This window comes from Panthera onca, chromosome D2 (genome assembly GCF_046562875.1).
Source record: "Panthera onca isolate mPanOnc1 chromosome D2, mPanOnc1 haplotype 2, whole genome shotgun sequence".
NCBI classification, from domain to species: Eukaryota; Metazoa; Chordata; class Mammalia; order Carnivora; family Felidae; genus Panthera; species Panthera onca.
Genome location: NC_138349.1, coordinates 28,034,499 through 28,061,940, shown reverse-complemented (window position 1 = coordinate 28,061,940; position 27,442 = coordinate 28,034,499). Strand labels below are relative to the sequence as shown.

The 27,442-nt window shown below is 51.3% G+C and overlaps 2 long non-coding RNA genes across 3 annotated transcripts; one reads left to right on the top strand and one right to left on the bottom strand.

The window, feature by feature from the left end:
• Nucleotides 1–26,396, top strand: LOC132685000 (uncharacterized). The gene is made up of 3 exons (XR_009612898.2): nucleotides 1–215; nucleotides 18,604–18,688; nucleotides 25,819–26,396. It is a non-coding gene; the product is annotated as an uncharacterized LOC132685000 (long non-coding RNA).
• On the bottom strand, nucleotides 11,184–18,879 carry LOC132684999 (uncharacterized). Of its 2 annotated transcripts, none has more exons than XR_013550555.2 (4): nucleotides 18,792–18,879; nucleotides 18,252–18,353; nucleotides 12,670–12,852; nucleotides 11,184–11,682 (listed from the first exon to the last, which is right to left on the bottom strand). It is a non-coding gene; the product is annotated as an uncharacterized LOC132684999 (long non-coding RNA). The 2 variants fall into 2 exon arrangements; XR_013550554.2 differs by having other exon boundaries at nucleotides 11,185–11,682; nucleotides 18,723–18,873.
• Nucleotides 26,397–27,442: the final 1,046 nt, after the last annotated feature.

Here is a 27,442-nt window from a genome sequence, read left to right as displayed (position 1 = left end):
AGCTGCCTCATTCTAGCCACATCATTGAAAGCTGGACCAGTCCTCCCCCAGATTCCAAAGCCCTCTTGTCCTCTGCCACATTGTTCTACTGTTACATCATCAGCCTGCGGGGGCAGGACAGGTGCTGGATAGATCATGGCCATCCCTCCAGCTGCCCCGTACACATCTCAGGCCCTCCCAGATGGCATCTGGGAGCTCTAATCCAGCTGTAGGATGTGAGTATTCTGAGGTAACTGGACTCCCTGCCTGACCTCCGCCAGCATCTTCCCTCTCTCGATTACATTCACCCTGACAGCCCACTGAGGAGGGAGACCCTTCCCGGCTATCAGGGAGCCGGGCCACTCCCACTTACCTCCGTTAGCTTTGCCTCCTCCTCACCTCTGCCCTCAGTGAGCCACAGGAACTTGCGTCCTCACTTTCTGCCCCCCCAAAATCTGTTCCTGGAATTGTCTTCCCTTCCTTGTGACTCATTTTACCTATGGACTCCGAGGTTCTGGTCTCACTCCTAGTCTGGGAACCCTCGAATAGGTTGTCAACAAGAACATGAGTGTGTGGGTATGTGTGTGTGCACCTGTGCTCACTTGGGCACTGCATGCCCGGGGCACAGGAGACACTATTCATGAAGCAGGACTTGGTCCCACCCTGCCTTCTAAATTAGGAAATTGAAAAAAAAAAATAATTAGGAAATTGACATCAGAAAAAAAAAAAAAAAGAGCAGCCAGGGAAGTGATTTTCCGTAATGGGAGGGATGCCTCTCACTCTTCCAGCTCTCACTTCAAGGTGGGATCCTGGAAAATCATTCTTCCAGGATCATCTGCCCAGTAAGCCATCAGAGAGGACCCAGGGAAATGGAGGAGTTGAAAGCACTAGAAAGAACTATGTAAGGCTCAATCATTTGTTATGATTCAGAGCCTGTTCTTTCCTCTCCCTGCATGAGAAGCCAGCTGGAGGCAGGCTCCAAAGAGAATGGACCTTTTAAAGATAGAAAGCTGGGTGGCTCAGTCTGTAGAGCATGCAATTCTTGATCTCTGGGTCATGAGTTCAAGCCCCACATTGGGCATAGAGGGGCTTAAAAGAAAAAAAACACCTTAAAAAAAGAAAGAAAGAAAGATACATAGATAGAAAGAAAGAAAGCCTGTTTCTGGGGAGCAAAGGAAGCCATTAGGAACTGGAAGTTGGAAGCCTGGCTGGAGAAGCCAGCCTTTGCAAAGGAGCATTTCCAGCCTTAGCAACAAAGCCAATGTTAGCTGTGTGGCTGTGGTGAGAGTCACCTGACCTCTCCAAGATTCAGATCCCTCATCTGTAAAATGAAAAAATGAAAGTATCTTTCAACTCTAATTTCTGTGATTCTTTTTTTAATTAAGTTTTCATTTTAATTCCAGTATAGTTAACATACAGTGTTATATTAGATTCAGGTGTATAATATAGTGATTCAATGCTTCCATACATCACCCAGTGCTCATCACAGCAAGTGCACGCCTTAATCCCCATCACCTGTTTCACCGCCCCCCCCCCCCCCCCCCCCCGGCGTGCCTCCCCTCTGGTAACCATCAGATTGTTCTCTATAGTAATGTGTCTGTTTCTCGATTTGTCTCTCTCTGTCTCTTTTTAAAAATCCCTTTGCTCATTTATTTTGTTTCTTAAATTCCACATATGAGTGAAATCATATGGTATTTGTCTTTCTCTGACTGACTTACCTCACTTAGCATTACACTCTCTAGCTCCATCCATGTGGTTGCAAATCGGACATTTCATTCTTTTCTATGGCTTATTTCTGTGATTCTAAAGTGGCGAGTGCATATGTTCAGAGAGCCCAACTTGGGATGAAAGAAGGAATTCCAGGGTTGAAGATCCAGAGTCTTCCAAGAAAGATGAAGAGAAATAATTGTGGGGCCAGTGGGGCCTCTGAGGACCCTTGGAGGCTGGGAACCTGCTGGGCCCAGGACGAGTACAGGGCAGGAAAGCAGCCCAGCCCTGGGGCAGAGAGAAGGGAGGGGTAGATCCAGAAAGCAGTGCCCCCGAGATTGTCTCAAGCCCAGAGTCTGCTCAGAATTTAGCTTGCATGGCCCAGAGATCGTGGGGAGAAAATCCAAGTGGCCAAGAAGCTGTTGGTCAATTGAAATGATAGGAAGTCTGTGCGCTTTTATGTTCGGGGATGGGTGTTTAGTGAGGGCCTTTGCCTGCTGTCTCCAGAGTTCCTTAGCGAAGTTTTCTAATTAAGAAATGTTAGCATCACCTTGGCTACGAGGATGGAGAAGAGATCAAGGCACCCCTAGTGACCAGCAGCAGCAGCAGGACCTCCTTAAGTCTTGCTGCAGGACACTGTGAGAAGCCGCTGGGGGAAGGCGGTGAGGGTCCTGTTCTAATGGAGACACCACTCCCCTTCCCATCTTGACTCTGAAGGAACAAGGCAGGTGACCAGGGAAGCCTTGCAGCAGAAAGCTGCCTGGGAAGATAAACCTCAGAGGGAAAAGACTAGAAGCCCAGAGCACAGGCAGCTGGAAGCCAACGGGCAAGGGAGGAGAGGGGAGGAGAAGGGAGGGAAGATATCCCTTTCCACGGATGTGCCTTGGCCCCTGCCCAGGCAAGAGGGGCAGATGTTCTGTCTTGTCCCAAGCCCCTGCATTTGCCACCTTGTTTACCTCGTGCCTATTTATAGTTGCAGGCTCCAAGCCTGGCATGGGACTCTGCGATTTATACGACTATAAACCTCCAAAGGGCACTGAGAGCTGGCAGGGCATGGATAAAGACAGGGGCAGGCCTCTCAAGGTCAAAATGGCCATCTTCCCACCCCTGTTGACCTTACACCCCACTAAAGAGCAAGAGGTCATAAGGCCAGGCTCAGGCAAAGAAGAGATGAGTGGCAAGCCACAATTACCTCTTTGACTCTTCCTACCCTGAGCTTGTCCAGTTTAGGATTTGGAACAAATTAGAGAGGACCTGTTTTGTTTTGATTTCCCTTTCGGATGGGGTAGGGAAGCTCCGTGTGGGAGAGTGGATCTCTTCAGAGAATGTTTGAATTTGGAGAGAGTGGGTGAATCTAGAAAGGGGATCTACAGCCCAGCTCCCACCTGCCCATCCGCTTAGCAGAAGGGGGAAAAGAATCATACGTGGAGCACTCCTGGACTCTGCTTGCCTTCTGGGGTGCCTTTGGCAGCCCGAGCTGGCCCACCTCTCACTAAGGACAGGGTATGCTGGCATACCCAGTGCCTGAGCCACCAGTCACCTGCTAGAGTGGCACATTGCCCACACCCTGCCCTTTGGGGACATCCTCCTCTGCCCCTGGCCAACCCCCTACTTCGTGGCCCCCTCTCCATTGCCTCTTGTCCTCCAGCCCCCCATGTGTTCCCATCCCACTTCTCCCCCAAAAGTGCCCTTCACTGTGCCTGCTACCCCTGCTCATTCTGCTGACTCTCCCAAGCCTCCTGCAGTGAGTTTACCCCCAAACCCGCTGTACTGGCTTCAACCCCAGGATTTATCATCTGAGCATTAAGGCTAGACAGAGCTCAGTTCTATGTGTGCACACGTGTGTGTGTGTGTGTGTGTGTGTGTGTGTGTGTGTAAGAATGTGCTGGGTAGGTGGACAGAGTCACAAGTCACAGGCCAAATGTGTGTGAACGTGAAGCAGAATACAAACGCAGAATGACCTTCTCCTTGACTGCTTTGTTATTTCTCATCAATCTCTAGTCTGCTGGGCTAAACCCAAGGGCTAGCGGAGGGGAAGTATCTTAGAGCTAGTGTGACCCATTGGCCGTTTCTGGACCTCCTTTGACCCTCCCTTACCTATCACCATCATGGGCCTTAGCCCCCTCAGGAGCAGACTAAATGTGGTGGGGGAAAGGCAGAGCTGGGGGTCGGGGGTTGCCCAGCTGGGGCCAGTCGTCTGGTGGGAGGAAGGGCACTGGAGGACACTGAACTGTCAGTCAACATATACTCCTGCCTGGGCTTGGGTTTAGTGTTGGCCTTAGAGATGGATTAGGCTCAGGGTAATACTCCAGGGAGACTGGGAGGTCCCAGGGGGATGAGCCTATTCTCAGGTCTACTCCTCCCTTCCCCTTTCCCAGCCCAGCACGCAGGAGTGGGAAAGCAAATGAGTGAGTCAAATCAAAGCCTTTTCCTTCTCTGAGGAGGAGAGACGGGAAATGGAGAAGATTCCAGAGTCCAGAGAGTCCCTTTCAGTCACTTACTAGTCTACTTTTTACCTAGTGCCTTCTACAGGATGAGGATTGGGGATCTGGCAGACATAGGTCAGGTGTGAGGACAGGGTCTGAGGACCTGGGGAGAAATCAGGGACCTGGGGAAGGGTGGGTGCCGTGGAGAGGAACCCAGAGGACTTGCACAGGGCTGGGAGGAGGACAGAGCTTGCCCTCTTGCCCTCCCCCAGAGGGAGGCAGCAGAGGACCATAGGAATTGCCCCATCCAGTTTCCTTTGTGCCCACTGTCCGCCATGGAGCCCATATCAAGGGACTCACCTGGTTTGAAGATTTCACACATCCAGCCCCTGCCCCTCTGTTGGAGAGAGAGGGGGGAAGTCAGCCTGTTCTTGACCCCTACAAGCCCTTCTATTCATTCCTAAGCAGAGGCTCCTCTCCTTCATGTTTGAAGCTTAGAAACATACTTTTGTCTATTCCCCCGGCTCCTTACATTCCTCGCCGTCACTCTCCCCAATTCCCTATCTCCCACTTCCCCACGGGGGGCCATGACCCAGCCCTGAGTCACCACCCTGAAGAGGCCCATTCTATCTGGGGGAGATACTCTGTGCCTGCTGGGCCATGACCATGACAGCTAGACATTGTTTGCATCTGATTCCCAATCTTCCCCAGGGAGTTTTGAATGAGGGTCACGCCCACATACTCCTGATGTCTCTTTTCTCCTACCCCCATCTAGGCACTCACCAGGCCTATTTATGTGGGTATGAGGACCAGATCTGGATGTGGAGGGGCACGGGAAGACGGTCCTCATGCTGTGGGTCAGGCTGGCATGGGGGCAGTGGCTAGGTGGGGGAGCTCTAAGATGTGGCCTTGAGTGAGATTAAAAAAAAACAATGCCAGTACAGCTACAGAGAGGCAGAGCGGGAGAGTGGCAGGATGGTGCTTGTCTCCCTTACCCAGTCTCCTGCTGTTGGTGCCAAGAAGCCTGGTGCTCAGAGCATCCAAGATGTAAGGCAGCAGGCACCTTATAAGTCATCTAGCCTAGCACCCATTTTACAGATAGGAAAAGAGAGGCTTGGAGGGAGAAGGGTGGCACTCGGTCCCAGACCGTACCACCGCTTGGCCATCCATCCACCAGCCTAGTTCTCAGATCCCACATTACGCCTGCCCCAAAGATTTGTTCCCAGATTAAGTTCTCCCTCCTCCATCTGCCCTATTGATGCTCTGTGTTTACAGCCCTCCAGATCCGCCTGCCTGAGGAGTCCTGGTTGGAAAACCTCCCTTTCCTTTCCTAGTCCAGACTGGGGCTTCTTAGAGGCTCCCTTTCCAACCTGAGATGTCACTGTCTTTCTGTTAAAATGTCTCTCCCACTCTGCCTCTGCCTCTCCCTCTTTCTCTCTTCTCCAACCCTCCTCCCTCCCTCCTCCCACCAACCCCTCCTCTAGATAGAGCCCCTGAACTGCTGAGATGAATCTCTGAAGCTTATGGTTCTGGCCTGTTCCTGGTAATTGAGCTGTGCTCTCTAGTAGTGATGGGGGAGGGAGGCAATGGTGGCCTGGGGTCTGGTCCTCCATCCCCTGGCCTAGCGCCCCCACCCCCACCACTGTGATCCAGCAGAGCGGGTGAGGAGGGGAGAGGTGGTGATGCCTCCTCTTCTCAGCCCGCCTTCTCCAACTCTCTGTCTCCCTGGCTTCCCCTCCCTGCTTCATCTCCGGCACAAATCACATGGTGACAGCCCCATCCAACCTTTGGGGAAGGGTTTGTAAATGTGTCTTCCTTAGCTCTGATCTCCAAATTGTTCCTTTTATTGCATTTGTCACGGTGAAGATTAAAGTCCCTGGGTGGCCCGCACCACAAATCACAGTGTGCTCTCAGGAAGCGGCTGCAGGTTGGGAACTGATGGAGGGGTCCGGGCCCTGCACACACTCCCAAGCACACACTGCCATCCGTGGTGTGGACTTGTACCCGGGAACAGGAAGATGGGCCCCTGCTGTTGTCATTCTGAGCCGTTGGCCCCCTTTATAGCACAGTTTGTGACCTCTTCCTCTAGACTGTCTTCCAGGCTTACTCTGCCCGTTCCATAGCGGGTATCACTACTTCTGTGGGTCTGTCTCTTCCATTAGATGAGAGGGAAAGCTGTGTTCGCATCACAGGTATTCCAAGATATGCCTCCGTATCTCTGGCCATATAGATCTCTAGGTCTTCTCCTGGAAACACTCCAAATGGGTCAAGGGCAACTCGAGCCCAAAGCCCACCAGGAACCCACGTCCGGGATCCAGGAAAATAGCTGATCCTACCTTGCCCGGCACCTCCAGACCCTGACTTTCATTCTCATCCTGCCACACAACTGGGTGCAGAAGGGGCACAGCTGAGACAGAGGAGACACAGCAGAGGAACCAAGAGGACAAAAGCCCCCTTGTACACACGCACAGAAAAACTGTTCCTTTCCTACCCCCTTATGAGGTAGGTTTCCTGCCTGTCCCTCATGCACATTCATAACATTCAAATTTATGCCGTAATCTCCGCCGCTCCATATGTATGAGCCTTTGATGGGTGTTTGGGTTTATGGGATGCACCCAGCCCTCCGCTCCCTCGCCCGCCCACCGCCTCCAACCACTGCAAAGACGCTCGTACATAATTGACATCGGCAGATTCTTTCATTATACAAGATTTAGCATCTGCTCGGGGATTGCTCGCTCCTCACTCACTATAGATGACTTTTCCCCGAGTTTCCTATTATCAATTCAAATTAGCCCCATTTCCCCACCCGACCAGTGCAGCGTTTACACTTGACAGTGAGGAAACAGCAAGGCTGTAATGGGCTCCTCAATTATTTAGGCCCAGTTAGGCCAGGACCCAGAAGGCCTCAACAAGGGGGTGTGTGTGCTGAGGTGGGGTCATCACAGAGGGGAGGGTAAGGTCTCCACTATTTGGTCTGTTTGGCCTTCTCACAGCCCTGCACCCTCACTCTCCTTCCTGGGGAGTCCTCCCTCTCCCATCCGGGCCTCTAAGGGGTAGGACAGTCCCTTGCTGCCTCCACCCCCAGCAGCTCCTCTCTCCCTCCTCCCTGCGCCCCCCATCTTGTCTTTGCTCCGTATGAATTCCGATGGGCTACCAGCAGAAACCAGAGAGGTCATAGGCACCAGCCAGCAGCCAGGCTGGCCCCCTCCCCTTAAGATGTCTCTCTATCTTAAAGTGCATCTCTGTGAAGATTCAAGGTAGTAGGCTAGGATTTAGAGAAGGTGGCAGTAGAAAGACTGAGACGGACACCAGTGAAAGAGATTAGATTCATGCTATGGAGCCCTAGGAAGAGAGAGAAACTCAGACCCAGAAACAGAGATACGTGAGAGCCTGAGGGAGCCGGGAGAGATGCTATTGGGGTTCGGGAGAAGTCACAGGGAAGAAAAAGGCTTGGGCAAGGCCCTTGCTCAGACCACACCGGCTGTGCCAAACTGTAATTAGGTCAGTGCTGCCCACCTGCTGGTCTGACTAGTCCAGGCCCAGCCTCCTGTAATAACTCTTGGGCCCAGTGGCTATTCAGGAGTCATGGGCTCCCCCGAGCCCATTAAATGGCCCAAGTACAGGACTCCAAGTCAGCATGGAGGGCCAGGCCCTCATTGGAGTCAACCCACTGCCATCGCAAGCAGGGCTCCTTCCACACCCCTCCTGTGCTGGGAGGGGGGGGCGTCACCCCTCCCTTCTGGTCTCTAGCCCCCAGCCCCTCCCTCTCCCTAGCCCAGATCAATTTGCAAGGGTAGTGATGGGGGAGGCAACAGGCAGGGATCTGAGAGGCTCTGGGATTAGAGGTGTCTTTCCCATGCTTTGCTTCTCCAGAATCAAAGAATTCCTCCGTCTGATTGGATTTACCCTAAGTCACAGGCGTGTGGGACCTTCTTTCCCTCAGCAACAGCTGGAAACAGCCCTAAATATGATTAATTAACGCTGTAAAAAGCCCTGGACACAATTAAGATTTATGTGTGTGTGTGAACATGCGCGCACATGCGTGCGTGTGTGTGTGTGTGTGTGTGTGTGTGTGTGTGTGTGTGTGTTGGTAGGGGACAGGAGTGGGGGGTGGGGGGAGACGGGTGGATTACCAACTACCTATGGGCCCTCCCGGGGAGTGGAGTGATATGTCCTCAGAGACATTCCTCCGTTATCCATCCCAGGCAGGGGTCATGTTTTCCCGCCTTCAGCTTTTGAGCAGATTAGCTCCTTCTTCTGTCGCAGGGGCACGGGGTGATTTTCTGCTCTGTCTTCCCTGATAAAGCAAGGGGGGGCAGTGTTCTGGGCCAGGTGCCTTATCTCTTTTCCCTCCAGCATAAGAAGACTGTTTTCTCCCAAACCTCAATTTCTCTTGCTGGGTCATTCTAGGGATCAGAGACATATGCACAATCCCCGAACACAGCTGCATAGACACAAACCCAAAGGGACATAAAATAGGCATCTCAGAGGAATCCGAATAAACAAGCCACCAGCCAAGCTTTCCGCCCTTGGGAGATGTCTCACTTCCATCTTCAAAGACTCATGTCTCTAAGACAGGACAGAAATCATCTCTTTGGACTCCCCCCTGCATCTCTAAGATGACAAAACCTCATTCAAGTGGCCCTCCCCTGACGCCTGTGTGATTTGGGCAGTCATTCCCCAAGGTGTGGACATCCTACCTTTGATAAGATGCTTGTGATGATCAATGTTATATACAATTCTGAAGTGGAGGGGACAGGAACACAATTCCAAACGGCAAGTTATCTGGAAAATCAGTTCTCAGGAATCTTTGAAAGAACACTGGATTTTAATTTCTTTAATTTATTGCAACTGATTGATCAACTTCTGTTTTGCTGAAACGAGCAAGCCCAAGAAGAGTTACTTAGATTCTAGCACTGATGGCCAAAGATGGAATGGACCAGAAGGAGCATGGAAAAGCTCCAGACTCTGCATCCTCTCTCAGGATCATCCTAGGGTCAGTGGCCTGAGTGCCTAAGGGTGCTTCTGCTTTATGGTTCAGTCCCCAGTAAGGCTGAGGACTGCCTGGGGGATCCTTGGGAGAGGGCCATCATATATCCTGATGGCATCCATAACAAACATGGCCTTAAACCACTAGGATTGGAGTTCAACTTCCTGATATTAAGGCTAGGGAGTGTGGGAACTTCTTGTCAGTTTCCTGCCTTCACAGTAGAAGCTTGTTGTGAGGATCAAAATGGGGGGGGGGGCATTCCAGAGGTCCCAGATGCATGCGTGTTGGTTCTACCATATGGATTAACTGTACAGAGAGCACCACCCCCCCCCCCCCGCCGTTTCCAATCACACCCTTTGGGATCTACAGAGTACCGTACCTGGGAGAAGGGACAGTGTGACTTTACCAAGTCAGTTCTGAGCTGAGGCTGAGAGATAAGAGAGACAGAGGGAGAACAGAGAGACCCTGAGGGAGTTACTAATTTCCAGTTGGTATATCCAGGACACGGGCTTCTACCAGAGGATGGAGAGGGGTTTGGCCTGATGGGCTGGCTGTCGGGCAGACTGGTGGCTCAAACAGCCCATTCTGTGGCCTCATGGATAGGCAGACTCTCCTTCCTGTCCAGCATCTTATCACCCTGCCCCGCCCTCCAACTTCCTGGGAGAAAGGGAGACTTAGGAGTCCTACGGCAGGTTCTTGAATTCGGAGAAAGTAGCTGGGAATGTGTGGGGCTTGATGTGGGGCTGGGGATACTGCTTGCTCGTGGTCCCTGCTTCACCCTTGCAATCAGCTTTCCAGAACTCTCAGTGGACACGATAGGGTCAGGCAGCTGAGGGCGACCATACTATGATTAGGTCTGTTCCTGGAACTTCCCCCATTCAGGCAGCAGTTTCCAGAGTAGAGATCCTAATTATAAGCCTTGTATTTGGCTTCCAAGAAGCCTAGAATAGAGATGGGAAGGGAATAAAGGGTGCCTTAGAGGGAATATAAGAGTGGTAGTATTTTACAGTCATCATTTATTGTTTATTTTGTGAGAGGTAGTGCACTGAGTATTTTACATACGATGTTTCATTAATGGCTACAACCATCCTGTGAGAAACCTTCTGCTCGGACAAAGAGATTGAAGGTCCAGGGTAAAAACAGGTCCAAAGCCACACAGCTATTAAGTGGTGGATCCGGCTCTTTCCGTTCGGGGGCGGCACTGCCTCCTTCAGATTTAAAATCAATATAAAACCTGAGGTCAATAGGGAAGGTGGGGGCAAGGCTACCAGGTTAACAGATTCAGCAAATAAAAACACAGGATGCCGAGTTAAATTTGAATCTCAGATAAACAACAAATTTGGTTTAATTATGTCCTATGCAATATTTGGGACATGCTTATACCAAAAAGCTATTTGTTGTTTACCTGAAATTCAAATTTAACTGGGTATCCTGCATTTTTATCTGGCAGCTCTAGGGTGGGGCCCAGGCCTGCCCCATTTCATCCAGAAAGCCCTGAGGGAAATAGGCCTGAAGTCAAAGGTGGGCTGGGGGCACTTGGGTGGCTCAGTCCGCTAAGGGTCAGACTTCAGCCCTGGTCATGATCTCACGGTTTGTGAGTTTGGTCCCCCCATCGGGCTGTGTGCTGACGGCTCAGAGCCTGGAGCCTGCTTCAGATTCTGTGTCTCCCTCTCTCTCTGCTCCTCCCCTGCTCATGCTCTGTCTCTCTCCCTCTCTCTCTCTCTCAAAAAAAAAAAAAAAAAAAAGCGGTCTGAGCCTGACTGCTAAGGCGGCACCGACAACTCTCTTCTCTCTCCCTGACTGTGGCTGATGCCTCGGACAGTGGGGCAGGGCTCCGTGCAGGGCGTCTGGGCGACCTGCCTGCCCCCAGCTCTGGGGGAGTCGGAGATCACACCCACTCACCAATCAGTAGGGATGGGCCCTTTTTCATCCCCGCAATGGGCTGCTCCACAGGCAGTGGGGGGTGGACACCACTGGTGGGTGGGGGGAGCAGGGGCCACGGCGGGGGGGGGGGGGAGGGAGCAGGGGGCACGCGCACAGCAGAGGTCCCCGAAAAAAAAAAATTAAAAATTACAGGAAGAAAAAAAAAAAAGTCAGGATATTTGAGATGTCAAAAAAAGCATCAAAGCAGTTATCATGGGGAAAATAAAAACTTGCTGACATTTATTGTAGGGTGTAGCGCTGAATTATATAGCGGGGGTAGGGGTGGGGGTGCAGGGGTCAGCTGTATAATCCGTTCAAGTTCTCTGACCTCTGGTGGGTGAGGCTAACTCGGGGCCGGCCCGGGAGGGGATGGGGCGGGGGGCGCTGCTCCTACTTCCCCGCCCCTACCTAGTCCCTAGACGCTCGAGAGCCCCGCTGTCGCCCCACCTCGCGTCAGGCCCGGGCCCGGGCCCAGGTCCCGGTCCTGGCCGAGCGCCCACGCGGGTTCCCGTTCCCGCCGCTCGGCACGCTGAGCCCCGCGCGGCTCGGGCCCCGGCTCCAGCGCCTGCTCCGGCGCGCGCTCAGGCGTCCTCGCGTTCGGGCTCCCGTTTGCCACTCCCGGCTCGGCTGGCTCAGCTCGCTCGGGGCGTCTCCCTACTGAAGAATTATGTGGCATAAAGCAGCCGCCACCATCTTGAACTGGCAGTGAACTTTGCTTTCTACATATAAATACAGATAGCAATCACACCCCAATCAGCGCCGAGGCTTCAGGGCATCATCTCAGCAACTCTAACTTTCCCATTACGATAATGTGATTTTCACTCAGTCTATAATATCACCAGCCATGAATAAAGCAACTGGCTCTTTCTGTCTCTCTCCTCCCTCCCCCCTTTCCCTGACTCTCTGCCACCCTCCTCAGTCTCCTTTCTTCTCCTCCCTCACTCCCTCCTCTTCTGTCTCTCTGCAACCTCTCCGGATATCTGTGTTCATCTACATCTCTGCATCTCTGAGCATCTTGGCCTTCCTCTCCCTGCCTCCGCCGCCCCCCTCCTCCCGCCCCCCAGGGACTCACATTCCCTAAATACTAATGACTGGGATTTGCAGTGGCCTGGGCTCAGTTAAATTCTGCTCCCCAGCTCTGCCATCATCTGCCTTTGCCTGAAGGTGAGAAACTGCGGGCTTGGAGGTGGTGGGGGCCACCTGCAGGGTTTTGGGGGAAGGGAAGGAGAGGGGGAGGAGAATCTGGGAATTGGCTCCTCCCCTCCCCTCTCCCTCTTTCCTCCGGTGCCTGGATGGCTCTGGAAGGATCCCTGCCAGGAGCCAAAGCTGGAGACTCAGGAACGGAGGGATCCAGCAGGGAGAGTTGAAAACGGCCTGCTTAGGGAAGGGTCTTGGAGGCTCTGTTTTTCTGGATAGTGGGGTCCCCAAACCCAACCAGATTCCAAGGGCCAGACTATTGTGAATGGATAGAGTTGGCCAGAGGGTGCTCTGGAGAGGCCTTGGGGGGAAAGGAGGAGCTAGCCTTCTAGGGTCACTTCTGTGTGCACTGGGCCCCAAACTGGGTAAAGCTATCTGGACTGGAGCTGCCTTTGCCAGGACATGGGATAAAAGCCCACAGACAGCCTTCATCAAGGTGTCAGCCACCTTATCAGGGCTCTTGGAAAGTCCTTCATGGACACTCTCCAGGACCAGGTGGTGCCGGTCAGGGGATTGTCTGTGCCTCGGTCATTAATTGATTCATCGCTCTGGGTTTGTATTCCAGTTATTTCACCTGGTTTTGGGACCGTGGACAATGCTCTTAACTTCTCGAAGCCTCAGTGTCCTCATCTGTAAAATGGAAGTATAAGAGCGCCTGTCTAGTGAATAAGATAATGCATTAACACAGTGCTTGGCACATGTGAAATGTTCAATAAATGTTAGCTGTTATTACTATTAGCAAATACTAAATAATCACTTGCTGAATGGGTTAGGCAGTATACCACAGAGTTTAACTATGGTTTTGCAATCAGACTGTCTGAATTTGAATCCTAGCTTAGCCACCTACCAGCTTTGGGACCTTGGAAAAGCCGCTTAGCCTCCCTCACAGTTTTCTCATCTGTAACAGGAATAACGATAGTCCCTACACTTCATAGGGTCGTTGCGAAAGTGGTGCAGGCTAATCTAGTGTTTGGCGTAGTGCTGACATGTGGTGAGGGTTCTAAGAATATTAGCGAGTGGGGGTCTGGCACGGCAAATCCAGCCACGAGTGAGGCACACACTGCTGAGTGTCCCAGAGACCACATTCCGTCTGCGGGCCGTTCTTTGGGCCCTTGGTTTTTTCTGTGGCTCTGGACCATTGCTGGCCTTGACCTTTCACTTCTGTGGAGGATGAGGGCTTGCTTCAGTTTCGCTGACTATAAGAATTACAGCTTTCCAGCTGCCCGCCCGCCTGGGAGGGGACTAGGATTCCTGCCTAGGCCCTTCCTTGGGCACTGGTGGAGGGAGAAGGTGACTTTTGAATATACTGTCTTAGGCAAGGGTTACAAGGTCTAAAAGGCAACTCTTGAATTTGCTCCGATAGGCACAGGTGACAAATTAGAATCAGACATCTGCATTCTGTCCATTTCTACATTTCTAAGTATTTATAGGTTTGTTTGCTTGTTTGCTTGCTTGCTTTTTAGTTTTTCTTGGTTTCTCTCTGAAGGATCCTTTGGAGGCATTCCAGCCTGATCTCAGATGAAAGAGAGGAAAGGGGGCTCTACCCACTTTCGTCGGGCCCCGAAGGGACACCAGATGTTACCGTGGTCAGGGCTTCCAGGTCTGGGGCTTCAAGAGGTAGACCCAGGGGAGGAACTTAGGGGCACAGTGTTGGGCCAGTTGCTTATTTGGGTCTCTTTGCTCATACCTAGCCTCCCTGCTTGGCTCCAGGAGGGAAGAAGCTACCCTTCAAGATCCAGAGCATAACCCAAAACATTCTTCACCAAGTGCTTTAGCCAAGGGAACCAAACTCCCTACTTGGACTTGGAGTCTGGTCTTTACCCTACTCACTGTCCTCCTCAAAGACAAGACAGGCCCATGCCTTCCAGATGATCACAGTCCAGTATGAGAGACAGGCATGAAAACAAAGAAGCAGAAGACACCGTGAGAGCCAACATAATAGACATACTACAGGGTGCAGTGGGGACCAAAAGGGAGCGTGTGCTCAGGTAGCACTTCCTAGAGGAGCTGGAGCTTCGCTAACAGTGGGCAAAATGGGAGAGGGAAGAGAAGAACGTTTAAGGCAGGGGGAATGGCATTTGCAAAAACCTTGAGGTGTCACACAGCCTGGCACGCTTGGAGAACTCAAGTATAGAGGGTAGGGTCACTTTGATGGAGGCCAGTGGAAAGGGACAGATAGTAAAGGGCCGTGCAAACTTGACTTCTAGCCTGAAGGGCTTGAGCAGTGGAGTGAGTTGCACTTCCAAAAACTAGCTCTGAGGATGATGAAGAAAATGGGGGAAGGGTGCAGCCCAAAAAGCTGGAGGTGGGAGGGTGGCGGAGAGGCTCTTCAAACTATACAGGTAAGAGACAAAGAGGACCAGCATCTGGTGTGGTGTGGGGATACCAAGGAGTGAGGCTGGAGAGAGCCTTTCACGGAACTGACAGAATTTTCTCCCTGAGCGGGTGTGGAGATGACGAGGGAGAGGATCCCTGGATGACTGCCGGGGTCTCGCCTGGGCGAATGGTTGGAAGTGACAGAGATGGAGAATAGAAGAGGTGGAATAGGTTTGGGGAAAGAAGAGCTACTGAGTTCTGATCGGGACATGCATATGGTGTGGTTGTCTAGAGTACATCTCAGCGCAGGTATGCGGGAGGCCAAGAGACCGTTAAGAACTTTATCTCCACAATTTGGAAATCAAGATGTCTGACAGGGAGCTGGAGATAGTGTGTGGAGTTCAAGAAAGAAGTCTTGTCAGGGTACATGGATTGGAGAGTCACCAGCTTCTGGATAGTAATCAAGGCCATGGGAAGGAAGTCTGTTACTTGGGAAGGACAAGTGAGGGGAGAAGAGGGTAAGAGCAGAGTCTTAGGGAGTATCAGCACTTAAAGGGGTAGTTTTTGGGGTGGCTGGGTGGTTCAGTCCATTGAGTGTCCAACTCTTGATTTTGGCTCAGGTCATGATCCCAAGGTCATGGGATCGAGCCCTGCATCAGGCTCCACACTGGGCATGAAGCCTGCTTAAGATTCTCTCTCTCTCCCTCTGCCCCTCTCCCCACCTCATGCTCCCTCTCTCTAAAATTAAAAAAAAAATGCATTAAAACAAAATAGAGGGGTGGTTTTCAACCCTGGCAACCATTTGGATCAGACAGGGGACTTGAAAAACACTCAGTCGGTTAAGCCTCTGACTCTTGGTTTCTGCTCAGGTCAGGATCTCACGGTTCGTGAGTTCGAGCCCTGTCCAGCACAGAGCCCACTTGGGATTCTCTCTCTCCCTCTCTTTCTGCTCCTCCCCTGTGCTTGCTCTCTCTCTCTCAAAACAAATAAACAAACTTAAAAAAAATTAAAAAAGGAAAGAAAAACACCCATGTCTAGGCCCCACCCCACACCAACTAAATCTGAATCTCTGAGAGGAAGCTGTACAAGTTCCTCAGGTTGAGAACCAATGACTTAGAGGGAGGGCAGAGGAACGGGGCTAGCAAAGGAGACTGAGAAGGAATGTTCAGGAAGATAGGGAGAGTTTCAAGAAGGGAGAGTTCCAAAGCGTCCAATTGTGCAGAATAATAATGGTTAACTCCTACCCAGTACATGTGCTATGTCAGAGACTTTATGTGAACTCCCTGAATCCTCCTGGAGACCCTACAAGGCAGGTACTGTTATTATAATTGCCATTTGAATGATAAAGAAACTGAGACACAGGGAGGTTAAGTACTTGCCCAAAGTCACACAACTAGCAAGCAGAAACCAGGATTCAAGCCCAGGCAGGCCGCCACCGAATCTGTGCTGCTAACCACTGTGCTAGGGCCACCTCTCTTGCCGTGGCTGAGCGAGAAGAACGTTGTTCCTGGCTTTCACACTGAGCTGATCAGAACAACCTCCCAAGGGGTCAGCTCTCCTCCTCTTCTCCTTCATCTTTCTGTCTCTTTCCTTTTTTCCGTTCACAGCAGGTCTGTGAGGGCTGCTCCTCACCCTTCTGGCCTTCTGGCTGATGGGGCGAGGTGGGGCTGGTTCTCTTGCTGAGACAACACGGTCTGCCCCTTATCAGGTGGCCACAACTATGGGCCATGTGGCCAATAGCCTCTTCATTCACCAGGCGGAGTTGATCATTTTTCTAAGCCTCCACAGTCTAGGAGGCGGGTGGGGAGTCAGGGTGATGCAGAAGGAATAGAGGATTCGACCCTCCTGGGAAGTGAGTCTTCTGGGAAGTAGATGCAGAGGTAGACCTTGAGGAGGAGGGAGACTGGAATCCACATTCACATGGAGGGGATGTGAGCATAATCAGACACCTGGGATATCCCCTGTTAGAATTTCCAGGGGTCTGGGAGCCTGGGCAGCTCAGTCAGTTAAGCGTCTGACTCTTGATGATAGCTCAGGTCATGATCTCATGGTTCATGAGTTCAACCCCCACATCGGGCTCCTTGCTGACAGTGTGGAGCCCCCTTGGGATTCTCTCTCTCTCTCTCTCTCTCTCTCTCTCTCTCCCTCCTTCTCCCTCCCTCTCTGTCTGTTCCTTCTGCACTCTCTCTCTCTCGCTCTCTCCCTCTCTCTCAAAATAAATAAACTTAAAAAAAATATCTGCCTGCCTAGGCTGTTACAAAGATCAAAGACAATGCTATGTGTAAAGCTTCCCACTCAGAGTTAAGTGTAGAATTCCCAGGGGTCTTCAAAAAACATACTGCAAGGGCCACCTCTGGAACAATTGGATCAGAATCTCTGGGGCACGGTGGGTTTTTAAAGCTCTGCAGGTGATTCTAAAGTGTAGCCAGGGTTGAGAACCACCACCTCAAGAAGAGCTCTGGATAAGTACGAAACGGCCCTGCTTCTAACCTTACTTTTGTTACTTCCAAGCTGAGATGTCTTAGGAAACCTACTGGACCTCTTTGAGCCTCAATTTTTTTTTTTTCTGTAAAGTAGGGGTAGTAATTCCATCCCTGCCTACTTTTTACAAGTAGTTATGATGCTCAGGTAGACTATCGGATATGATGTGTTTTGTTCATTGTATAGGACGCTATACAAAAATGAGGTGGAATTAACTCATGCAGACATTAAAATGCAAATAAGCTACTCTGTCCACTTAACACAGGTAGGTGCACTTGAATACACACACACACACACACACACACACACACACACACGACAGCTGCTGGTTGTGTTCTGAAAGCAGAGCTGTGGTTTTCTAGACATGGCCTTTTATGTTTTTAGCCTTCAGAATGTGCCATTAAAATATGGAGAGATGATCTGGGGTGTGTGTGTGTGTTGTGTGTGTGTGTGTGTGTGTGTGTGTGTGTGTGTGCATGGGCGCGCGTGCGTGCGTGCGTGTGTGTGTGTTTAAATGATTGCTAAAGTGCAGCATCATTTGAGTCTGCCTGTCAGCCTATCAGAAACGTCATCTATAACCTTCACTGTTTGCAGTTTAATCTCCCCTGCCTCCCCACGGGCCCTGTTCTGACATTTTAAACCCCATAAATGACAGTAGTGCTCTGAGCCATTTTGAAAAAAGCCAAGCATTTGGAAAAAACACACATAGAGACATACCCCTAAATTCCCCTTCCCCTGAACACATGCTCACTCACGCTCATAAGTGGAATCACACACATGCTCACATCCCTGTGCTGGCCGATTTGGGAGAAGTCACAGATACAGCCAACGTGAGTGCACGTGCGTGACAGCAGGCCACAGATGGATGGAGGCATGGCCGCGTATCTGATGCCCGTGCACGCATTCCAGTGGACCCACAGCAGACATACCTTTCTGCTGCCATCCTCAAGTCCCATCCATTCTCCTGCTCCTTGGCCTTGAAAGACAGTGGAAGAAACCAGGGTCTTTGAAAGCCTGGTTCTGAGAGCAATGGGGTGACAGGAAAGGCTGACAGGCCCCAGATCTTACAGTGTCAGGCTAAGATGTATATTAATAGGCTCAAGGTCCCCACTCTTGGAAAGCCCAGGGGTAGAAGGGGATAGCTAAGCAAAGTGCACTCCACCCTCTCAGCAGCCAGATAGCTTACCACATTTGGGGACTAGAGTGAAAACAGGAGACCCAGAAATACTTACTAAAGGGATGTCGTGTCTGAATGTAGAAGGTAGCAATGGTGAGCTCCACAGAGGCAGGTCTCTATCAGCTCCTGGCTGTATCCCTCGGGCCTGACACGGGGTCTACAACACACCAGAGGCTCGTAAATACTTGTTGAATACATGACTAAAAGAATGTATAAGCTCTAGAGTGAGTAAGTGTGTGTGTGTGTGTGTGTGTGTGTGTGTGTGTGTGTGTGTGTGATGGTGATGGTGATGGTGTTGGAGATGGGAGATAGGCCAGTTAAAGACAGTTTCTTAGAAAAGACGCAAAGTTCCAATCTGGGACTGGGACAGAGAGGCCCATGTCACATCTGGTATCCATTTGTTCCAGGGTACGTGGCTGGCTTTTCCTGCTTTGGACTGTGACTTTACAGCAAGATGTCCCCACTCAAAGATAAGATGGACTTCCAAATGAGGTGGGAGATGGTATGAGTGGTGAATGAGGATTACCTTTGTGCAGTCCTGGGGCATTTTCCTGAGCCGGGGAACTTGTCTCCTTAATGTGCAAGGCATATGTACCTGCAGAGGATAGGGACAGCCCTGCTGATGCTGAGGGGCTCTGTGGATCCTTTGTGGCACGGCCGGCTCCTGTGGCTCTCCCTCCCACCACCTCAAGTGATCATGTACTGTAAGGAACTGGTTTCCATGGCAACCAATTAGTGTCAGAAAGCGAGGGCTGTGATGTCAGAATGGGGGGTAGGGTGAGAAATTTCCATCCCCCATATCCCTGGCTCCTGGCTCAGTGTCTGCTGCTTTGCAGGGAAAGCTCTAGAAGAGATGCAGGACATTGCACTCCTGAGAAGCACACGTTCTGGGTCAGGGCCCAGGAGTCGGGACAGAGTAGAAGATCTGATTCACCTGGCAGTGTCCCTACCTGCCACTCGACTCCAAAATGCTGACAAGGCAGTGGGCCCAGTAGAGAGACAGTGTGGGCGTACTCAGAAGGGTAACAATAATCTGAGACCGTTGCCTGCGCTCCTCCCTCTTCCCTGGGAGAGGGATCCTAGGCTTGCTTTATTCGTTGGGGGGGGGTGGCTGTGAACAAGGCCCAGAAGGAAGGATGTCTAGGCTCAAAGAAGCCTTGTCATACAGCTAGTATAAAGACAGGGCTACAGTATAGTTAAAGCATCCTAGACTTAGTCTTCGCTTCAAGGAGAAAGGGTTTCAGTGTAAAGCTTGTCCAGAGTGACTTCGCCCACAGGGACCCTGTTCTTAGGCCTCATTTGAGATTTGTTGTCACCCCCCCACCCAAAGGCTGGATGTTTTGGTCTATGGGAGGAAAGTACATGCTTTAAATAAAAGGGTAGGGAGCCCAGCTGGGAATACATCCAACAGTGTAGGAGAGATATCTGGTAGGCACTTAGCTCCTGATTCTTAGGGCAAAGAGTGAGATATGGGTAACAGAACTCCAGCAGTTTGAACCTCTAGGTCTTTGGGACCATGGTTTAGCTTCCCGAGGGATAGTCTGGCCAGTCTGGGGAGGTCATTCCAATAAGAAGACAAAAGGCAGAATGCAAAGAACCTTGTCTGTAGGGGAGAAAAGAAGGTTGGCCGTTCATTCACTGGACTTCATGGCCAAAGTATGTTCCCCCCATCACACCAGCCGGGCAGAGCCTGCCGTAACAATGACGAGGACGACGATGATGATGAGAGACAGCACCAGCTATATTTTCATAGCCCTCCACAAAACACCCTCATCCTGCAGTAGCCCCATGGGTGGGTAGGTAGGCAGGACTCGTCTGCAGGTTGGTCTGGAGGCAGACTTTGGGATGGAGACCAAGGCGCTAGAACTTTCCTGGTGAGTGCCCTTGGGATTATCACCAGTGCAAGAGAAGGCATTTCTCCAGAGGGAGAAATTGGGCTGCGCTGTAGTCTCAGAAAAAGGCCTTCACCAACCTCAAGGGAACTCTGAGGCAGGGATGGCCCTTCTGAACGGTCCCGAGGTAGGGAGAGGTGGCTGGGCCTTCCTATGTCCATGGTGACAAGGCATTGGATGCAGGCTGCCCAGGGAAAGGCATGGCCTTAGGTGAGACAGCTCTCTTCGGCAGAGACAAATCCAAGGGAGCCTGACAGGGCAGGGCAACAGTTGGAGGCCCTCGCTCAGTACCCAGGAAGCACAGCATTGCACCCCAGCCTCCGCCATAGCAGTTATCTCTCTCCTTTTGAAGATGACGAAGCTGAAGTTCAGAGAGGTGTGATGAGCTCCTTGTTGCACAGCTAGCACAGAGGCAGGGCTACAGCATAGTTAGTCCCAGCATCCTGGACTTAGTCTTTGCTTCATGGAGAAGGGGTTTCAGTGGCAAACTAGTCCAGAGTGACTTTGTGAGTACATCATCGAGCGATCACTCACCCTGGGCTCCATGGAGGATAGATGGTAGGAGCTTGGGGGGTGATGGGGGGCTGGAAGGGGAGCTCAGGGTACTACACCTCAGGGGCAGACAGAGTCAGGGTGCAGCGGCCCTGTGCCAGGCCTCCGGAGGGCCCGCTCGACTCTGCCAAGGTCCAGGGAGCCTCCTTTCCCTCTGGAAAGTGGAGACTGTGGCCTTCATCCCTCTCAGCGCAGGCCACAGAGCTGGCTGATCTGGGTCGCAAGAGAAAACTTCCTGACAGATGTGTCCGATTGACCAAAAGATGAGGGGCTTTGAGGAAATTATTCTGCCTGCTTGATGCCTGGCCCTTGGGCCTGCAAGAAATGAAGCCCTGTGGGTCTCCCTGGGGGCTTTTGGAAGGGGGCAGCACGGCAGTCAGCAGGGTCCAGCAATGGTCAACCCCCTCCCCGGCCAGCCCCAGGGGCAACAGCCGCCTCCGGAAAGTCTGGCAGAAGATGTTTGCTGGGGGAATGACAGAGGGGAAGGAAGGAGCGGACAAGGCGACAGAGGTGAGAGATAGCAAGGTTCCCAGGGAACAGGGAAGGAGCTGGCTCTCTCAGAGCTAGCCATTCCCGCAGAAAACTGAAGAACGGAAGTGCCCAGTCTGGGCTTGTTCGCAGGCTGCTGGAAAGGGCCACTCAGGTGCTATTCAGGATTTTGGAGGTCATCGAAGAGGGTTGTATGTATATGTGGTAGGGTTGGGGCGCGAGCCATGAGGGTGAGTGTGGGAGACAGAACGAAGGGAATCCACACCCCTCCCTGGCCTTCCACATTGGAGTTGCCGAGTCCACAGCCTGGGAGGGACAATGGTTCTTACTTACTCTTGTTTTTCTCCACTCTTCCTGCCTAGGAGGTGGGAAAGAGCCTGAGCCACCACAGGGGGAAAGACCCAAAGGTGCAAGGGGCCGAGGGACAGGGACCCAGTGGCAGCTCCGGGGTCTCGCTAGGGAGACTCACAAGGACTTGCTGGTCCCTACCCAGTCCCTCCTTTGCCCTGAGAGTGATGGACACGTGGCCCACAGTCCTTCTTGCCCTTTTCTGGGAGGCAGGAGTGAACAGCGATAGCTTCTGTCCAGGAGACTCTGATTGGAAAGGGATTGTTAGTTTTTTGGTTTTTGGTTTTTCAACTCTGCCAACTTGCCCCTCCCCGCGTACAAATTTCCCTTCGTGACCTTGTGACTCTTCCACTAGGTCTCCTTTCTTCTTGCTTCAAGAAAAAGCCGGGCGGGGAGGGCTGGGGACCAGGGAGGGAGGCGAGGCGGCGGCGAGGCTGAGCCGATCGCGGGTCCGCAAGGTGCAAAGCAATCAGCGGAGCCGCTGGTGAGCGGGGTCACTCAGTAGTGTGCACATCAGGGTGAAATCCTTTCAGCTCTTCTCCAAACCCCTAGTGAAAGACAATCAGGCTCGCTGTCACCGAGCTAATTCTGTCTATATAAAAGCAGTAATGAAATTCACGGCAGGATTACCCTCTCCATCCAATGGGCCAGCGTCGTGGTGACATATCTCTCTTATTGCCCGAATGTAACACACCATCTAATTTACGTCGTGTAGCGAGCAGGAATGAAATGTTCATAAAGAATTGCTGCATCTCGTCACCTTAACTGCGGCCCGGGGCTCTGAGGCATCTGTCAGGGAGAGGAGCAGGAGGAGGGAGGGCGGGCGGGGCTCAGGGAGCAGCAGCCGGGGGCAGGCGTTCTGGGGGGTTGTTGTTTCTTAATAGGGTGAAGTGGAGACAGAGGGAGGTGGGGGCTGGGGGGGGGCAGCTAGGGAGAAGAGCGGGGGAGGGGGCACGGAGGGCCTTGGGAGGCAAGGATCAGAAGGGTAGGATGAAGTGGTCTGTAGGGAGTGTTTGGAAGTCTACGTAAGTGTGGGGAGCCAGAGAATCTGAGAGTACGTTTGGGTTTGGGTGAGTCTGGGAGGACAAATGAGTGCCTCAGTGGGGGTTGGTTGGGAAAATGACCCTCTCAGGTGCCTCCCAGATGCTGCAGGCTATCTTGTAGTCCCTCTCATTCTCTGGAAATGGAGATGCATCCGCCTCCAAAAGCTATCAGAACGAAACTCTTGGGTGGACGAGGTAGGAGACCTTTTCTAGAAGTGAACAAGGAGCAGACAGATGCTAGGAACAAGTTTTACAGAACTAGGAGTTCCCCACGGCTCCTCTGCTCCCTCATCTGTCACTGCACGACCCGCCATCAGTGAGCCATTTCACTTACGTTCCCCCCTTTCTATTTCCACCCCCTCGGTCCAAGGCCACTGCCATCTGTTGCCCGACTGACTCAACCCTCTCTCGACTGTGGTCTCCACAGGTGCCTTCCTGCTCCCTCAACTTCTTACCCCCTCAACTCGGCCGAGTGGTGGTCATGTCACTACTACGGTCCCTCCACTCGAAACCCTGCTATAGTGTCCCCTTGCTTTTAGGATGAAGACTGGAACCCATGACTCCAATGTCTTTGCCTCACACTCTCCGTTGCAGGCCATGCTCCAGGCCACATTGGCCTTTTCCTGTTGTCTCTGAATGTGCCACATTCTAAACAGCCACGGGGGCTGTGCATGTGAGGTTGCCTCTTCTTGGAAGACTCCTCTCAGGGCAATAGACCACTCCAGCATGGCCTTCACTCCTCCCATTTCAGGTGTCAGCTGGCATGTTACATCCTGGAAGAAGCCTTCTGGGCCTACCCAGACTTGGCTAGTGTTCTCTTCCTTGATATGCTTTCTTAGCATCATTTACTTCCTTTTCAACGCAGATCATACATCGCAAGGATTCTGGGTTTTGTACAACTATTTGATGACGGTCTGTATTCTCCCACTGGGCTCCCATGATCTCGTGAGAGCAGGGGCCGTGTCTATTTTGCTCACCATTGTAGCTCCAACACCTGGTACAGTACTCAGGAACATTGTAGCCACTCATTGAGTGGCTTAAATGAAGAAATGAGGGGCCCGAACAACCACTACAGGGGTAGAAACCCTTCTTCTTCCTTCTTTCATTCATTCAGCAAACATCTACTGAATGTCTCCTAAGGGCCAGGCAATGTCACAGGCACTGTGGCCGCATGGTAAACAGTTGAAGACATAGTCCCTTCCCCTGAGGAGCTCACAGTCCAGGGAGGGAGAGAGACAAACTCTGGTGCTAAACCTGTCCCGTGCTGCTCACTCCAGAGAGAAGCTATGTCCTGGGCCCATTGTGAAAGTCACCTACGAGAAGTGGCTGATCTGAGGCCATATAAAATTCTCCTAAATTTCCCCCAGACATAGCTCAGTCACCACTGGGGGGAAGATACAGCAAAAGAAAGAGACTTTATTAAAGGGGCATAATTGGAATTCTTTTACTAGTGCTAATAAGAAGCATTTACTGAGAATCAACCATGTGCCAAGCTTCTCTTCTCATGTAACCCTCACAATAACTGTGACACCTAGGTATTATTATCCCTGTGTTATAGATGAGGAGACTGATGCCAAATGAGTTTTTTTAATGTTTATTTATTTTTGAGAGAGAGAGAGAGAGAGAGAGAGAGAGCACGAGTAGGGGAGGGGCATAGAGAGAGGGAGACACAGATTCTGAAGCAGGTTCCAGGCTCTGAACTGTCAGCACAAAGCCTGACACGGGGCTCAAACCCATGAACTGGGAGATCATGACCTGAGCCGAAGTTGGACACTCAACTGACTGAGCCACCCAGGTGCCCATGAAGCCAACTGAACTTAAATAGCTTGCCCAAAAGAGGTCACACACTTGTCACACAATGGATGCTCAATAAATATTTATTGAGTGAGTGAATGAATGAGACACTAATAAGTAAAAAAGACAGGAATCAAACCTAGGCTTTCTGGCTCCAAAGCCCTTGGTATTTCTGCTACTTATTTCAGGCAACTATTTTTGGACTCTCAGGGTCTGGTCTGTATTGGCGAAATAAACTGACGTTGGACTCTAGACCCACGCCTCCTCCTGACCCAGACCCTAGCCTCTCCACAGACACGGGATACCTTAGAAGACCAGACCTGAATCTCTGTGGGGAGATGCCCATAATGCAAACCCTTCCCAGTCCTGCCCTGTCCTTCCTCTAACACCCCAGGCTTGTGTTAGCTTAGTAAAAAGTCTGGGAAGGTCTTTGTGGGAGATGGGACATCATTCCTGTGTGTATAGAATCAACCACATCTTGTAACGTGTCCCTTTTGATTAAGCCATGTGGTCCTTTCTCATGAACTCAGAGATATTTACTCACCAGATGATATGTATCTGTGTGGACATGTTGTGTGTGGACACGTGTTCATGGATGCATACGCGTGCATCAGTGATCCTCTCCTTGCACCAGTTCTCTCATATCCCATCATGTGCACTTTCCAAGTATGCAGACCCCTGAGTCCGCACCCTGAAGTTCCCGCCTCAGAGATGTCTCCAGATATATGCCTCTGTAGCTGACTTTTCCTCTTGCTTCTGTCCTCTACCCAGGAAATTATGTGACCCTCCAGCTAATGTTGGCAAGCCGCAGAGTAGGATTGTGTGCCACGAGCTTCCTCTTATTTTGAGGAAGTTCTGTTCCCTGGCAGAGAGTAACTTTCTCTGTCAAAGAGCTAGTGCACAGATGCATCATCAAAGAGAAAATATATGCCTGGCACGCAGTAATCTCTCAATTCATGTCAGATATTAACACTATTGTAGCTCGTTTGTCCTCCCTGACCAGAGGGCATCCCTCCTTCTTCCCACAGCCCTCCTAGGGCTGGAAGTTCAAATAGCCCCATCTCCTCCTGCCAGGGAGCTGAGTGAGGCTTGGTGCACTTACAAGGATCTCCTGGGTTTATAGGGCTCCAGGCCATTGCCATCTATATCTCTCAGTAGGACAAAAATCTCAACACACCCCTGGCAAGTAGGAGTCACTCATATTTTTTAAAGTCTCCATAAAATAAATCTCAAGAGTCTCTTTAGACACTGCATCCAAAACCTTAAACTCCTGAGACACAGATTGTTTCCTAAACCCATTCTTCTGTAGCTGACATCTTTTCTCCCGGGCCAGACCCGAGGCCAGACCCACTGGCCAATGCCCACCGGAGAAGCACAATTTCAGTCATGATGCCTGATACTTCTAACCACTTCCCTCTGGCCCAGGTGGCCTACCCTCCCAGCTAGTGATCAGTTTTGTGGCTCTTCCAGGAGCTGACATCCTAAACCAGACCCACTTCTTCAGGTGAAGCAAGATATCATTGAAGTTGGATGGATACAAAGCAAGGGCAGAGCAGGGGGAGAACGAGAAGGGGAGATCACAGCAACCATCGCAAAGAATCAGGATCCTCCAGACGATATCTGTCCTTCAACTGGCATCAGGCTTTCCTCTCACGGTCTGTGGAAACCCAGGGGTCTGTGCCTAGGGGTGTATTAAGTTTTGTCTGACTGTCTTTGGACAGACAAGAGGAGGGAGGAAGATTCTGTGGAACAGATAAACTAGAAGAGGTTGGTGATGGATTAAAAATTGGAATCCAACCCTGTCGATGTGTTTATTTGATTTCCACATTCTCCTACCCCCTTTATTCCCATTCCTCTTTTCCCTTCCCCCAGACTGACATAAAATGATACCCTGATGGCTATTTCAGCTGCAACCCTATATACCCAGGGAAGCCTGAGCCCCCCAGCTGCTGGCCAGCTCTGATCCCCTAATCCCAGAGGGACCAGCTGGTCAGAGTTCTCAGGGACGGCAGACCTCAAGTGCAAATTTGGCTTCTGCTTCCAACAGACTCTGATCATGGCCAGATTACTGAGCTTCTCTGTGTGCTGGCTCTATTATCAGCATCCTGCTCCCCCGGTACACATACTACCCCAGATGATAGACAGAAGCATCCTGAATTTCTTGGAACACTATTCTAGAAATGCACCTTTCCATTTCCCACTGTAATTACCACATCGGAATTTAGTCCCCATGCGGGTTAGCTTGATCTTGGGTGGGCCAGTCCCCTTCACTATTGGCCTGGACGGCTGTTTAGTCATCGGCCAGCAGGAGAGAGAGTGGGTCAGTGCAGCTCAGCCCTGCTGCAGAGTGCATGACCCATTATGAGAAAAGAGAAGATAATTTTCCAGCCTCCCGGCATGTCTGAGGGCTTTGTGAGTACCTACCGATAACACATGGTTTAAAACCGTATCCGTGGAAAGCAACAAAGAGGATCCAACCTGCTTGGAGTTCAGTTGATAGCGAGGGGATGTCTGACACGTCGATAAAACTGAAAGGCCCTCGAAATGAAGAGTAATTGATGACTTGGACAAACAGGCATAAATTGCTGTTAAGTGTGGCTCAACGCCCTTGCTCTCCAGGCCCCACCCCCACCCCCACCGCCGGCCCCCCGCAACCAGGAACTTGGTTTTGGTGGTCATTACCTGCTCAGTGTCATTAAATTCTCTGGTAATCCGCAGGGATATGTAATTATGCTGTAGTTAGTGGTTGTTCACTAAGTAAACCCTTGGTGTACTTACCATGTAAGTCAACGGTATTTACAGGATATTTTTTCTGCCTGTAACTCAAAGCCTTACCGAAACAAATTGGAATTGCCTTCTGGAGGCCGTTGTTATAAATTACAGACCCAACATCTGTCCACATCTGCAGTGTCTAGACAGCCTGTCTCAGCTACAAGAGAGGAGAGAGATGAACGGGGGAAAGCCAGAGAGACGTGAGGAGTGGCAGAGGGAAATCTCAGATTTTTCACAATTTTTCTCTTCTGAGGTTTACCCAGATGAATCCCGTGCTGACTTCTGAAATGGACCTGAATCTTCAGCAGCCTAACACCAAGCTCTGGAGAGTTCGGGGCCCGGTCATCGCCCCTGGA